This window comes from Oncorhynchus nerka, linkage group LG15, assembly GCF_034236695.1.
Source record: "Oncorhynchus nerka isolate Pitt River linkage group LG15, Oner_Uvic_2.0, whole genome shotgun sequence".
Taxonomy (NCBI): domain Eukaryota; kingdom Metazoa; phylum Chordata; class Actinopteri; order Salmoniformes; family Salmonidae; genus Oncorhynchus; species Oncorhynchus nerka.
In genome coordinates this window covers 73,522,008-73,535,335 of record NC_088410.1, presented here as the reverse complement: position 1 = coordinate 73,535,335, position 13,328 = coordinate 73,522,008, and positions in this window count along the sequence as shown.

Below are 13,328 nucleotides of genomic sequence, written 5' to 3'. Positions count from 1 at the left end.
ATTTATGAGATTTGAGTCTGTATGTAGACAGCAGCCACTCTATGTTAGTGATGGCTGTTTAACAGTCTGATGGCCTTGAGATAGAAGCTGTCTCTCTGTCCCAGCTTTGATGCACCTGTACTGACCTCTCCTTCTGGATGATAGCGGGGTGAACAGCAGTGGCTCAGGTGGATGTTGTCCTTGATTATCTTTTTGGACTTCCTGTGACATCGGATGCTGTAGGTGTCCTGGAGGGCAGGTAGTTTTCCCCCGGTGATGCGTTGTGCAGACCGCACTACCCTCTGGAGAGCCTTGCAGTTGTGGGCGGAGCAGTTGCCATACCAGGCGGTGATACAGACCGACAGGATGCTCTCGATTGTGCATCTGTAAAAGTGTGTGAGTGTTTTAGGTGACTAGCCACATTTCTTCACACTCATGAGGTTGAAGAGGCGCTGTTGCACCTTCCTCACCACGCTGTCTGTGTGGGTGGACCATTTCAGTTGGTCTGTGATGTGTACGCCGAGGAACATAAAACGTTCCACCTTCACTACTGTCCCGTCGATGTGGATGGGGGGGATGCTCCCTCTGCTGTTTCCTGAAGTCCACGATCATCTCCTTTGTTTTGTTGACATTGAGTGAGATGTTATTTACCTGACACCACACTCTGAGGGCCCTAACTTCCTCCCTTGTAGGCTTTCTCATAGTTGTTGGTAATCAAGCCTTCTCACTGCAGGAGAGGCTGTACTCTGATCATCTCATCTTCCACCAGCCAAGATAAGACAGCAATCTATCTGATGATCCTTTTGTAATATTATCTTAACTTTTGTTTGAATATTTGGGGGAATTTAACAGTTTTAAGATTTAAAAACACACTTTTAACTGCCTCCCCTACTTATTAATTAGCTTTTTTAAAGTAGAGTAATTTTTAAAAAGTCTAGAATATATGGTTTCTTCTGTAATGCACATACGTAAGTACTTTGCCTTGAGGCCAGTTTCACCAACTGTTTAATTTCCTGCTCCATCTCAAACAAGGTTAATCATAAACCAACTAGGCTGATAGTAGAGTTGTTGGTTTTCTTTACATTGTTATTTATACTGTACCTCCCTACCCATCACAGCACCAGTACTGTCTTCCCAACAGGAGAGAATCACTTTTCTCAGTTAGCACCAAAGGAGACCACAGCAATCCTGCAGTCACAGTCCTTGGATTAATCCGGAATGTGAAATGTGGGTTTTGGATTCTCGAGAATGCATTCCAGAATTGTGATTGGATTCCTATTGTTTCCCTGACCACAACTATATCTGGTAATAAGCAAGTGATCCATCATCCAATCAGAAAGTTCTCCTCCCTGCTACTCCCTCTAATATATCTGTTTCAACACCACTTCTGGAAATCACTATTGTATTTGCTTTTTGTAAAGTCATTGGCATTGTACAAATATTATATTAGTTGTCGATTGTTCACCAGATGTTACATTTGATATTTTTGTCATTTATCAGACACTCTTATGCAGAGCGACTTGCAATAGTGAGTTCATACATTTTCATACTTGTACTGGTCCCCGATGGGAATCGAACACACATCCCTGGCGTTGCAAGCGCCATGGTCTACCAACTGAAGATGTGAAATGTGGGTTTTTGGATTCTCAAGAATACTTAGTGAGTCACTTTTGAGTTGTGGATTGTTTAAGCTCAGCCCTAATTTATGTGCTCTGTCACCTAGAGCTGAATGGCAAATGGTCCAGGGACACAAGGAAAGCACAAAGGACAATTCCCAAGGACTAGTCAGCCCTCCCACCTCTGAGGCGCAAAAATATCTCTGTTACAGTATCCAGAGGACTGACTGTTGAATACAGATACAATAACACTATAGTGTCCATGTTTGGTATCTATCTGAAACTTGTTCACTGAAGATAACTCTGATGCTATCTATATGGAGGTATTATTTCTTTGCTAACTTGTATCTGTACAGGGTGAACTCTGAATTGCTCTATGCAAAGGGTTTTATTGTCTTCTCAGGAATTCTGTCTTTTTTTATGTTGGCCTTATCCCCCACACAAACCTTTTGATGCTGTGACACCCAGTGGAGATTGGGCCTTGGGTGGTTAGGTTACACTGTAAACTGGGTATCGTTTGATTGGTCAATGGTCGTTGGTTTTGGTTGTGAAGGTTACACTTTCAGATGTTATAAATGGAATTACATGTCTTTGTTCTCACTCTCATCCTGTATCCAGCCCATGGAGGAAGGTTGTATGATAAATTCTCATTTTCTAGGCCTCTCTTTATTCATGCTTTGTCTTGTCTTGTAGGTTAACCTTAGGATCTATATGCCTAGGATAATGCTTTAATGTCAGTATTGCCCTGTAACTTAAGTGTTATGCCTTGTCTGGGAATTCATTAATTTTACAATGTAATTAAATATCTGCCTTTGATATAGACAATTCTCCAGAACAATTCTTGCTAGTCAACGTCAACTCATTGCCCAATGTTTGCTTGTATATTGTTATTTATCCTATGGAGTCAGATTATTCATTGAATGGGCTAACTGTTAAGTCTTATTACGAGTCACCTGTGAGTTGTACAGTATATAATATACAGTACCAGTCAAAAGTTTGGACACACCTACTCATTCCAGGGTTTGTCTTTATTTTTTAAACTATTTTCTACATTGTAGAATAATAGTCAATACATCAACACTATAAAATAACACATATGGAATCATGTAGTAAACAAATCAAAATGTTATATTTGAGACTCTTCAAAGTAGCCACCCTTTGCCTTGATGACAGCTTTGTGCACTCTTGGCATTCTCTTAACCAGCTTCACGAGGTAGTCAAATGGAATGCATTTCAATTAACAGGTGTGCCTTGTTAAAAGTTAATTTGTGGAATTTCTTTCCTTCTTAATGCGTTTGAGCCAATCAGTTGTGTTGTGACAAGGTAGGGGTGGTATACAGAAGATAGCCCTATTTGGTAAAAGACAAAGTCAAGTAAGCAAAGAGAAATGACAGTCCATCAATACTTTAAGACATGAAGGTCAGTCAATCCGGAAAATGTCCAGAACTTTGAACTTTTCTTCAAGTACAGTTGCAAAAACCATCAAGCGTTATGATGAAACTGGCTCTCATGAGGACCGCCACAGGAAAGGAAGACCCAGAATTACCTCTTCTGCAGAGGATAGGTTCATTAGAGTTAACTGCACCTCAGAAATTGCAGCCCAAATAAATGCTTCACAGAGTTCAAGTAACAGACACATCTCAACATCAACTGTTCAGAGGAGACTGCGTGAATCTGGCCTTCATGGTCAAATTGCTGCAAAGAACCCACCACTAAATGACACCAATAAGAATAAGAGACTTGCTTGGGCCAAGAAACACAAGCAATGGACATTAGACCGTGGAAATCTGTCTTTTGTTATAATGAGTCCAAATTTGAGATTTTTGCTTCCAATCGCCATGTCTTTGTGAAATGCAGAGTAGGTGAACAGATGATCTGCGCATGTGTAGTTCCCACTGTGAAACATGGGAGTAGGAGGTGTGATGGTGTGGGGGTGCTTTTCTGGTGACACTGTCTGTGATTAATTTATAATTCAAGGCACACTCACAGCCTTCTGCAGTGATACTCCATCCCATCTGATTTGTGCTATTATTTGCTTTTCACAGGACAATGACCAAAACACACTTCCAGTCGGTATAAGGGCTATTTGACTAAGAAGGGGAGTGATGCATCAGATGACCTGGCCTCCACAATCACCCGACATCAACCAAATTGAGATGGTTTGGGATGAGTTGGACCGCAGAGTGAAGGAAAAGCAGCCAACAAGTGTTCAGTATATGTGAGAACTCCTTCAAGATGGTTGGAAAAGCATTCCAGGTGAAGCTGGTTGAGAGAATGCCAAGAGTGTGCAAAGCTGTCATCAAGGCAAAGGATGGCTAATATATTTTGATTTGTTTAGCACTTTTTTGGTTACCACATGATTCCATATGTGTTATTTCATAGTTTTGATGTCTTCACTATTATTTTACAATGTAGAAAATAGTACAAATGAATTAAAACCCTTGAATGAGTAGGTGTGTCCACACTTTTGACTGGTACTGTACATATGAAATATCACCCCACTACAATTGTTCCCAAGATGTTCTCATGTCCTGCATGTAAAATGTGGATTTTGGATTCTCAATAAATCTTTTTTAAACACCTCTCCTGGAAATCACAATTGTATTTGCTCTTTGGAAAGTCGTTGATGGTTAACATCTTATATAAGTTATCACTATTGAGTTGTGGATTGTTCACCAGATGTCTCCCAATCGTAAAGACAAGTAATTGTCAAATGTAACAGTCCCTGACCCTGCTTCACATCTCCAAGTCTGCCTTCTAGACATAAGCATGCCACAGCCGATCAACTCCCTCTCACCCAGTTCAGTGTTAGTATGGTCTTTGAGAGTCCAGTTTTTGTACGATCTTTGAGAGTTCAATTTTAGCATGTTTGAGATTTCAGTTTTAGTAAGGTGTTTGAGAGATGGAATAGTACACAGAGATACACCGGGTGAATAAGTGAAAGCCAGCCATTCACTAGGCAGCTACAGTAATCTAATATTTGCTGTGTATTATATCACAAAGCCATATTACTAAAGAGAATTGAACAAGTTCACATTGTTTATTTGAATTTGTGCCCTTTCGACCTCTGTCGGGATTGACAACTCATTTTTCTTATGAATATGAAAGCTAATCCCTCTCCAGCCGTCTCTCTGTGTTGGTTTTTAATGAGTGTGGAAATACTGGAAAGCCCTACCCTCCCTCCTGTGCATAATTATTTCCATTTGGCTTCCTTTAATCAGGGCATTCTCTTCAATAGCATTGTAATCCACTGTCATTAATGTTTATTACATCTCAGCAAGATTATTATAGTAAAAGAAAACTGAAACAAAAAATTCAAAATAAAATCAGAAAAACTTTCATAAACAAAAATAACACAACTTTACTGAAAACTATTCTCTAAATATAGAGACCTGTTCCATATGCCCCCGAGGAAAACTAGACCCATTCCGTATAGACCTGGGCAGATCCAGACCCGGTCCGAGTGAGGGAAGTAGCAGAAAAGTACCTTTCTAAGCTAGTTTATTAACCGGAGCTAATAAAGCGTCTGAGGCGGGAGAGAGGTACCGCTCTAGCAGGTGGGGGAAGGGCCGTATTGTGAGCTGGTGACATGGGGTGCAAGGAGGAGAGAGGGAGAGAGAGCAACCAACCAAGTCGACTCACGCTATAGTAGACTAATAGCTGCCATGGCTAGGTTATTTATCATCAAATATGATTACGTAGTACCTGTCTTGGACTGCATCAAACCAGGAGAAGCTAGTTAATTAAACTAGTTAGCTAGCTAGGCTAATTGAGGCTGCAGTGCATTAGTACTTGTATAATTTTGCATTTTGGTTTCCATTGGGCTGTCGATTATTGTTACAATGTCCGTTGATGCGTGTGAGTACCTGCGCTGTGTGTTTTGGGCTTTCGTGCCCTTGTGGATTGAGCAGATGATTACGGGTCTCGTCCCATGTGATAATCATTGTGCACTTGTGTTATTTATTCGAGGTACTCCTCGCTCTTTTGTTTGGGTTTCAACCTTGTGTTTTTGTTACGTGTTTGTTTGGTCTTCGTTCCCTTTGCCTTTACACGGCACGCCGTAATTTTGGCTAAATAAAAAACCCTATTACGCATTCCTGCCGTCTGTTCTCCCGATGCCAATCTGACAGCTCCTACATTTTTCAGCATGTTTTAAAAAAATAGATAGATTTATAGTTAAACAAAATTTGATTTTTTTGGGCAGAGACATATGCAGGATGCTACCCTAAACAACATAACCTTCACTCCAAATCAAAGCTCCAAACCTTCAACCTGATTTTGGACAGAATTACCTGGAATGCTTCCTACACCCAATGATTATTATTCCCAAACTATACAGCAAATGCTCTGGGAAACAAACAGAAACCTGAAAACACCATCCAACCTGGAGCTGAGTGAGTCTGAAGCAATTGTTCTACTTTCAAAAGCCAAGAAGAAAAATACATTACAATGATATTTTACTTAATAAGGACTGAATGCTAAGGCTACCAAGCTTGCTAGGACAAAGAGATACAACTTCAGTTTGCACTGACGTGTGAAGCGAGAGGTGTCGAAGCCTTTGAGTCCAACAAATGGCAGACTACCCCACCCAAATCCAGAGGCCTTGAAGCCCCCTCCTGCTGTTGTTCAAAGACTGGCATTTTCTACAAGAAATCTGCCTCCAGAAATAAAAGCTTCTCCCAAGTGGGTGTAACACCTATTCCCGTTGCCTGCTGCACTGCTGCTTGGATTCCACCTGGAGATCTGTTCACCGTCTGTTCCACAGGCACTGTTGGGGCGAGTGACTCTGAATTTATAATGGCTAGCCCTAAATCAAGGTTAAATAAAACAAAATAAATGTATGTGCCACGCTCCACTCTCGTGAATAGCAAGTGTGGCAGCATAAATGATAACATTTCTCTCTCTCTCTTTCTCTACTGCAGCAGTCGCATTAGGATCTGTACGGGTCCTTCCGGACAAGTCAGTTAAAATGACACATACCCGAGAACAATCATATCAGATCCGACCCAGACCAGTGACATTATTTACAATTCTGGATCTTGGGGATTCGGGTACAGGTGGATCCGTGAAGACCTCTAGTTGCAGCTGTTTTTATTAACCCCTATTTGAAGGGGTTAGTCAGTGATACATGTTTAATATTGCATAAACATAACATGACAAATGTGCCATGACTTTGCTTGTTGTTTTTTCCTCTTTCTTTCTGTCAGACAAAGGAAAGGGTAGACTACTTGATTCTTCTTACATCTACCACTAAAGTTGAAAAAGCATTGGATTACATGAGATTTTTTTCACCTTTATTTAACCAGTTGAGAACAAGTTGAGAACAAGTTCTCATTTACAACTGCGACCTGGCCAAGATATAGCAAAGCAGTGTGATACAAACAACACAGAGTTACACTGTCACGCCCTGAACATAGAGATCCTTTTAATTCTCTATTTTGGTTAGGTCGGGGTGTGACTAGGGTGGGTAATCTAGGGTGTTTATTTCTATGTTGGCCTGGCATGGTTCCCAATCAGAGGCAGCTGTTTATCGTTGTCTCTGATTGGGGATCATATTTAGGCAGCCATTTCCCCACTGTGTTTTGTGGGATCTTGTTTTTGTGTAGTTGCCTGTGAGCACTTCATAGACATCACGTTTAGTTTGTTCTTTATTGTTTTATTCATTTCACTTCAATAAATATGTGGAACCCATATCAAGCTGTGCTTTGGTCCGAATGTTCTTACGACGAACGTGGTAAAAGATCCCACCAAACCAGGACCAAGCAGCGTGCCCAGGAGGAGAAGGTATCCTGGGCTGGGGAGGAGATCAAGGAGGAGAAGATATTCTGGACTTGGGAGGAAATCTTGGGAGGACACGAAAGCCTTCCTTGGAAGCAGACGCAAGGTGATAAGGAAGGTCAGCGACGACGCCGGGGTTCGCGGCCACAACAAAAGCCCAAAAAACAGCCCCAAATTGTTTTAGAGAAGATGGAGAAATTGGAGGAGAGTGAGTGGAGAGAGTTAGAGACCGTCAGTGAGTTGGTGGAGAAATTGGAGGAGAGTGAAATTAAGAGAGTTGTTGTGTTGGTGTATGATGCATGACATTCGCCCTAAAGAGCGTGTAATCAGTTTGATGCCACCTGAGTCAGCTCTCCATACTCATCCTGAGGAGCGTGCTATCAGTCTGGTAAAATATGTGCCGGCTCCACGCACCAGGTCTCCAGTACGCCTCCCAGCCCTGTACGTCCTGTGCTACCTCTCCGCACTTGCCTTGTAGAGCGTGACACCAGTCCGGTACCACCTGTGCCGGCTCCAAACACTAGGCCTCCAGTGCGCCTCCCCAGTCCGGTACATCCTGTGCCTGCTCCCCGCACTCGCCCTGAGGTGTGTGTCACCAGTCCAGAGCTTCTGGCGACGGTTCACAGTCCAGAGCTTCCAGCGACGGTCCCTAATCCAGAGCTTCCGGCGATGGTCCCTAGTCCAGAGCTTCCGGTGACGTTTCACAGTCCGGAACCTCCTGTGATGGTCCACAGTCTGGAACCTCCTGTGACGGTCCAAAGTCCGGAACCTCCTGCGCCGGTCCACAGTATGGAACCTCCTGTGACGGTCCAAAGTCCGGAACCTCCTGCGACGGTCCACAGTCCGGGACATCCTGCAACGGTCCACAGTCCGGAACCTCCTGTGACGGTCCAAAGTCCGGAACCTCCTGCGCCGGTCTACAGTATGGAACCTCCTGTGACGGTCCAAAGTCCGGAACCTCCTGCGACGGTCCACAGTATGGAACCTCCTGTGACGGTCCAAAGTCCGGAACCTCCTGCGACGGTCCACAGTCCGGGACATCCTGCAACGGTCCACAGTCTGGAACCCCCTGTGACGGTCCAAAGTCCGGAACCTCCTGCGCCGGTCCACAGTATGGAACCTCCTGTGACGGTCCAAAGTCCGGAACCTCCTGCGACGGTCCACAGTCCGGGACATCCTGCAACGGTCCACAGTCCGGAACCTCCTGCGATGGTCCACAGTCCGGGACATGCTGCAACGGTCCACAGTCCGGAACCTCCTGCGACGGTCCACGGTCTGGAACCTCCAGAGACGGTCAACGGTCCGGAACCTTCAGCTCCATGGCCGGAGCCTTCCCCTGCACCGATGCCCAGTCCATGCACGGAGTCCAGTCCAGCTCCATGGCCGGGGCCTTCCTCTGCACCGATGTCCAGTCTTGACCTGGTGTCCAGTCCAGCTCCATGGCCGGAGCCTTCCTCAGCACCGGTATTCAGTCCAGGTACGGCGACCAGCCCTGCTCCAAGGCGGGAGCCTTCCTCTGCGCCGGTGCCCAGTCCAGGCATGGCGGCCAGCCCAGCTCCATGACCGGGGCCTTCTTCTGCACCGGTCATGAGCGGGTTCTTCGTCCCGCACCAGAGCCGCCACCGACGCTAGATGCCCACCCGGACACTCCCCTATAGAATAAGGTTTTGCGGCCTTTGGGGGGGGGGGGGGGGGGGGGTACTGTCATGCCCTGACCATAGAGATCCTTTTTATTCTCTACTTTGGTTAGGTCGGGGTGTGACTAGGGTTGGTAATCTAGGGTGTTTATTTCTATGTTGGCCTGGTATGGTTCCCAATCAGAGGCAGCTGTTTATCATTGTCTCTTATTGTGGATCATATTTAGGCAGCCATTTCCCCACTGTGTTTTGCGGGATCTTGTTTTTGTGTAGTTGCATCTGAGCACTTCATTGCCATCACATTTCGTTTGTTCTTTATTGTTTTGTGCGTTTCACTTCAATAAATATGTGGAACCCATATCACGCTTCGCTTTGGTCCGAATAATCTTACGACGAACGTGACATACACGTGGGATAAACAAAAGTACAGTCAATTACACAATATAAAAATCTATATACAGTGTGTGCAAATGGAGTAAGGAGGTAAGGCAATAAATAGGCCATAGTAGCGAAGTAATTACAATGTAGCAAATGAACACTGGAGTGATAGATGTGCAGATGATGATGTGCAAGTAGAAATACTGGTGTGCAAAAGAGCAAAAAAGTAAATAAAAACAATATGGGGATGAGGTAGGTAGTTGGATGGGCTATTTACTGTGTACAGCTGCAGTGATCGGCTGTGTACAGCTGCAGTGATCGGTAAGCTGCTCAGATAGCTGATGCTTAAAGTTAGTGAGGGAGATATAAGTCTCCAACTTCAGTGATTTGCAATTTGTTCTAGTCATTGGCAGCAGAGAACTGGAAGGAAAGGCGGCCAAAGGAGGTGTTGGCTTTGGGAATGACCAGTGAGATATACCTTCTGGAGCGCGTGCTACGGGTGGGTGTTGTTATGGTGACCAGTGAGCTGAGATAAGAATATGGTGCTTTGATGACAAAATGGATGGCACTGTGATAGACTGCATCCAGTTTGCTAAGTAGAGTGTTGGAGGCTATTTTTTGTAAATGACATCGTCAAAGTTGAGGATCGGTAGGATAGTCTTTTTTACGAGGGTATGTTTGGCATAGTGAGTGAAGGACGTTTTGTTGCGAAATAGGAAGCCGATTCTAGATTTAATTTTGGATTGGAGATGCTTAATCTGAGTCTGGAAAGAGAGTTTACAGTCTAGCCAGAACCTATGTATTTGTAGTTGTCCACATATTCTAAGTCAGAACCATCCAGAGTAGTGATGCAAGTCGGGCGGGCGGGTGCCGACAGCGATTGGTTGAAGAGCATGCATTTAGTTATACTAACATGTAAGAGCAGTTGGAGGCCACGGAAGGAGTGTTGTATGGCACTGAAGCTCGTTTGGAGGTTTGTTAACACAGTATCCAAAGAAGGGCCAGATGTATACAGAATGGTGTTGTCTGCGTAGAGGTGGATCAAGGAATCACCAGCAGCAAGAGCGACATCGTTGATATATACAGAGAAAAGAGTCGGCCCGAGAATTGAACTCTGTGGTACCCTCATAGAGACTCCCAGAGGTCCGGACAACAGGCCCTCCGATTTGACATTGAACTCTATCTGAGATGTAGTTGGTGAACCAGGCAAGGCAGTCATTTGAGAAACCAAGGCTATTGAGTCAGCCGATAAGAATACGGTGATTGACAGAGTTGAAATCCTTGGCCAGGTCGATGAAGACGACTGCACAGTACTGTCTTTTATCGATGGCGGTTATGATATCGTTTAGTACCTTGAGCGTGGCTGAGGTGCATCCGTGACCAGCTCGGAAATCGGAGTGCACATTGGAGAAGGTACGGTGGGATTCGAAATGGTCAGTGATCTGTTTGTTAACTTGGCTTTCGAAGACTTTAGAAAGGCAGGGCAGGATGGATATAGGTCTGTAACAGTTTGGGTCTAGAGTGTCACCCCCTTTGAAGAGGGCGATGACCGCGGCAGCTTTCCAATCTTTAGGAATCTCAGATGATACGAAAGAGAGGTTGAACAGACTGGTAATAGGGGTTGCAACAATGGCGGTGGATAATTTTAGAAAGTGAGGGTCCAGATTGTCTAGCCCAGCTGATTTGTACGCGTCCAGATTTTGCAGCTCTTTCAGAACATCTGCTATCTGGAGGCTTGGGCAAGTAGCTGCGGGGGGTGCAGAGCTGTTGGCCAGGGTTGGGTTGGTGTAAATATGAACATGAGAGTAAACCTAACCAAACCTACATCCTGGTCATGGAGTTGTATTGTGTCCTCTAGTGACCAAAAGCCTGTGTTAACATGGGCAGCGCCATTGAGGACTTTCACAATTTTTATTTAGTCAACTGGGCAGGGCTTCCAACTTCCTTAGCTGATCCCTCCTGATGTCCGGTTGGAATGACCTGGTGACTCTTGGAGTCGTGACAGCCGGGTCATCAGGAGGGTTCAGCCAATTAATTTACCTTGTGAAGAAGAAAATTGACAATTTCAAGATAGCGCTGTCCATGCTCTCGCAGATGCCATCATGACACAGATACAGCCCACAGTAGATGGCAGCATGCACCTTAAAGGTTTGTTTGTCGAACTGCCATTATACCATAGAAGAAGAAGACGAGCGCAGTCGCCCAAGAGGTGGCATATGGAAGCTTGTTTACACCTCGACATTACAACTCAGCTAGATAACATTAGATTACCTGTGTCTGCTGCTGTATGTAGGCTTATGTTTACTGCCAAGAAACTCTCATCCCTCGAACCTAGGTAATGAATAACCACTATATAAGCAAGGATGGTGACAAGTGGAATTGAGTTTAGTCGGCTAGTAACAAACCAACTATGGATTTAACATTAGCTTATAATTGTTTTTCTACAATGAAAGAGTGTGTTCAAGCCATATTTGGTATAGTAGTTGGCTTTATCTGCCCACATGATCATAATAATAAGGCAAAAAGGAGGCCTAGGCTAGACTAAAGTCCAGGGAATTACTAGTTTTGGTAATGCAAAAACAGGTTGAGTAATTATGCTAAACACACTACCTCATGTCATGGTCACAAACGTTACTGAAAATCACAATTGCGCACCATGCATTTATTCTGCACAGAGATGGTCCAATGGTCCAAATGTAGATGACTTCTTTACAGCAACAGCAGCCAACAAATGAAGTTAACAAAACACAGGCTAAGATACGTTTATGAAGTCCTCTCATGTACCTTCTGGGACAGCTGTTGGTGTGCCGGACACAACAAATGAGTGACATTAACTTGATTTTTCGGTTATATAGTGCGACCATAGACGGGTTGGTTGCAACAAAACCGACTCGTGCACAACTATGGGGCAAAACAGACAGGGTTGGCTTAGATTGTTGACAACATGCAAGCTATATTTCTTCACCAATGTTTATTGAAAACAAACACATTTGCACAATGAGCACTTGTCTCTCAAATAAGTTGTTACAGTTGTTGGTTAGCTAGCTAGCAAGTTTTATCATTTACATGAAATCAGTCAAAATACCTGAAAACAAGACATGGTATCAAGAACAAGATCAAACGAGCTACTTACGCTCCCTCACATGGCAGTTTCTTAGAATTTCTGCTAGCAATCTCGCCATCCATAATCACAACAACACGCTGACTTCTGCTCCATGGAAGCTCGCACATAATTTTTGCGACGTTGTCAGCTAACCCATCCATCCATACAATACGAAAGTATCACTGTAAATATTGAGTTTCCAAAATGAGCCTTGAAATAACATTTCCTTCCAATAGCAGAATGAGAAGGGCCAGTTCTCTACCATTCTAACCAATAGAGTTTGAGGGTCTTAATATGACATTAATATGACATTCTGATGACCTTTTCTTAGAAAGTTCCACACTTTGTGGTGCAATTAATGTTAAAAAAGTTATCCTGAGAAGAAAAGGGTCCCACTTTACTAAGTATCCAAAACACTAGGTTTATGTATTTACAGTACATGATTTCCTAGGCTACATGTAGGTACAGCCAGGTACATATAGTTATATTGGCCCTACTTAGGTTACAACTGCTACCTGTTTTGGTGTATGCAATTTTCATGGATATAAATAAATAAACGGTTCCTAATAGAGATAGATAATTCATCTAAAGCGATAATTCTATAATTCTAGGGTGAGGGGTGGTTTAGCTAAAATTAAATTAAATTTGTTTATATGATGAATACACCATTTTCTCAAGTATTAAGGAATTTAAGGATTAAGGAACTTGCATTGTTAACTAGGTATTTCTTTACACTCTTAACATGCAGAGCAATTACTTATAGGGTGGTTTCTCGCCATTGTGTTGGGATACCGACCGCCCAGACAGAGCTAGTGCATATGCTTATAAAAGGATTGT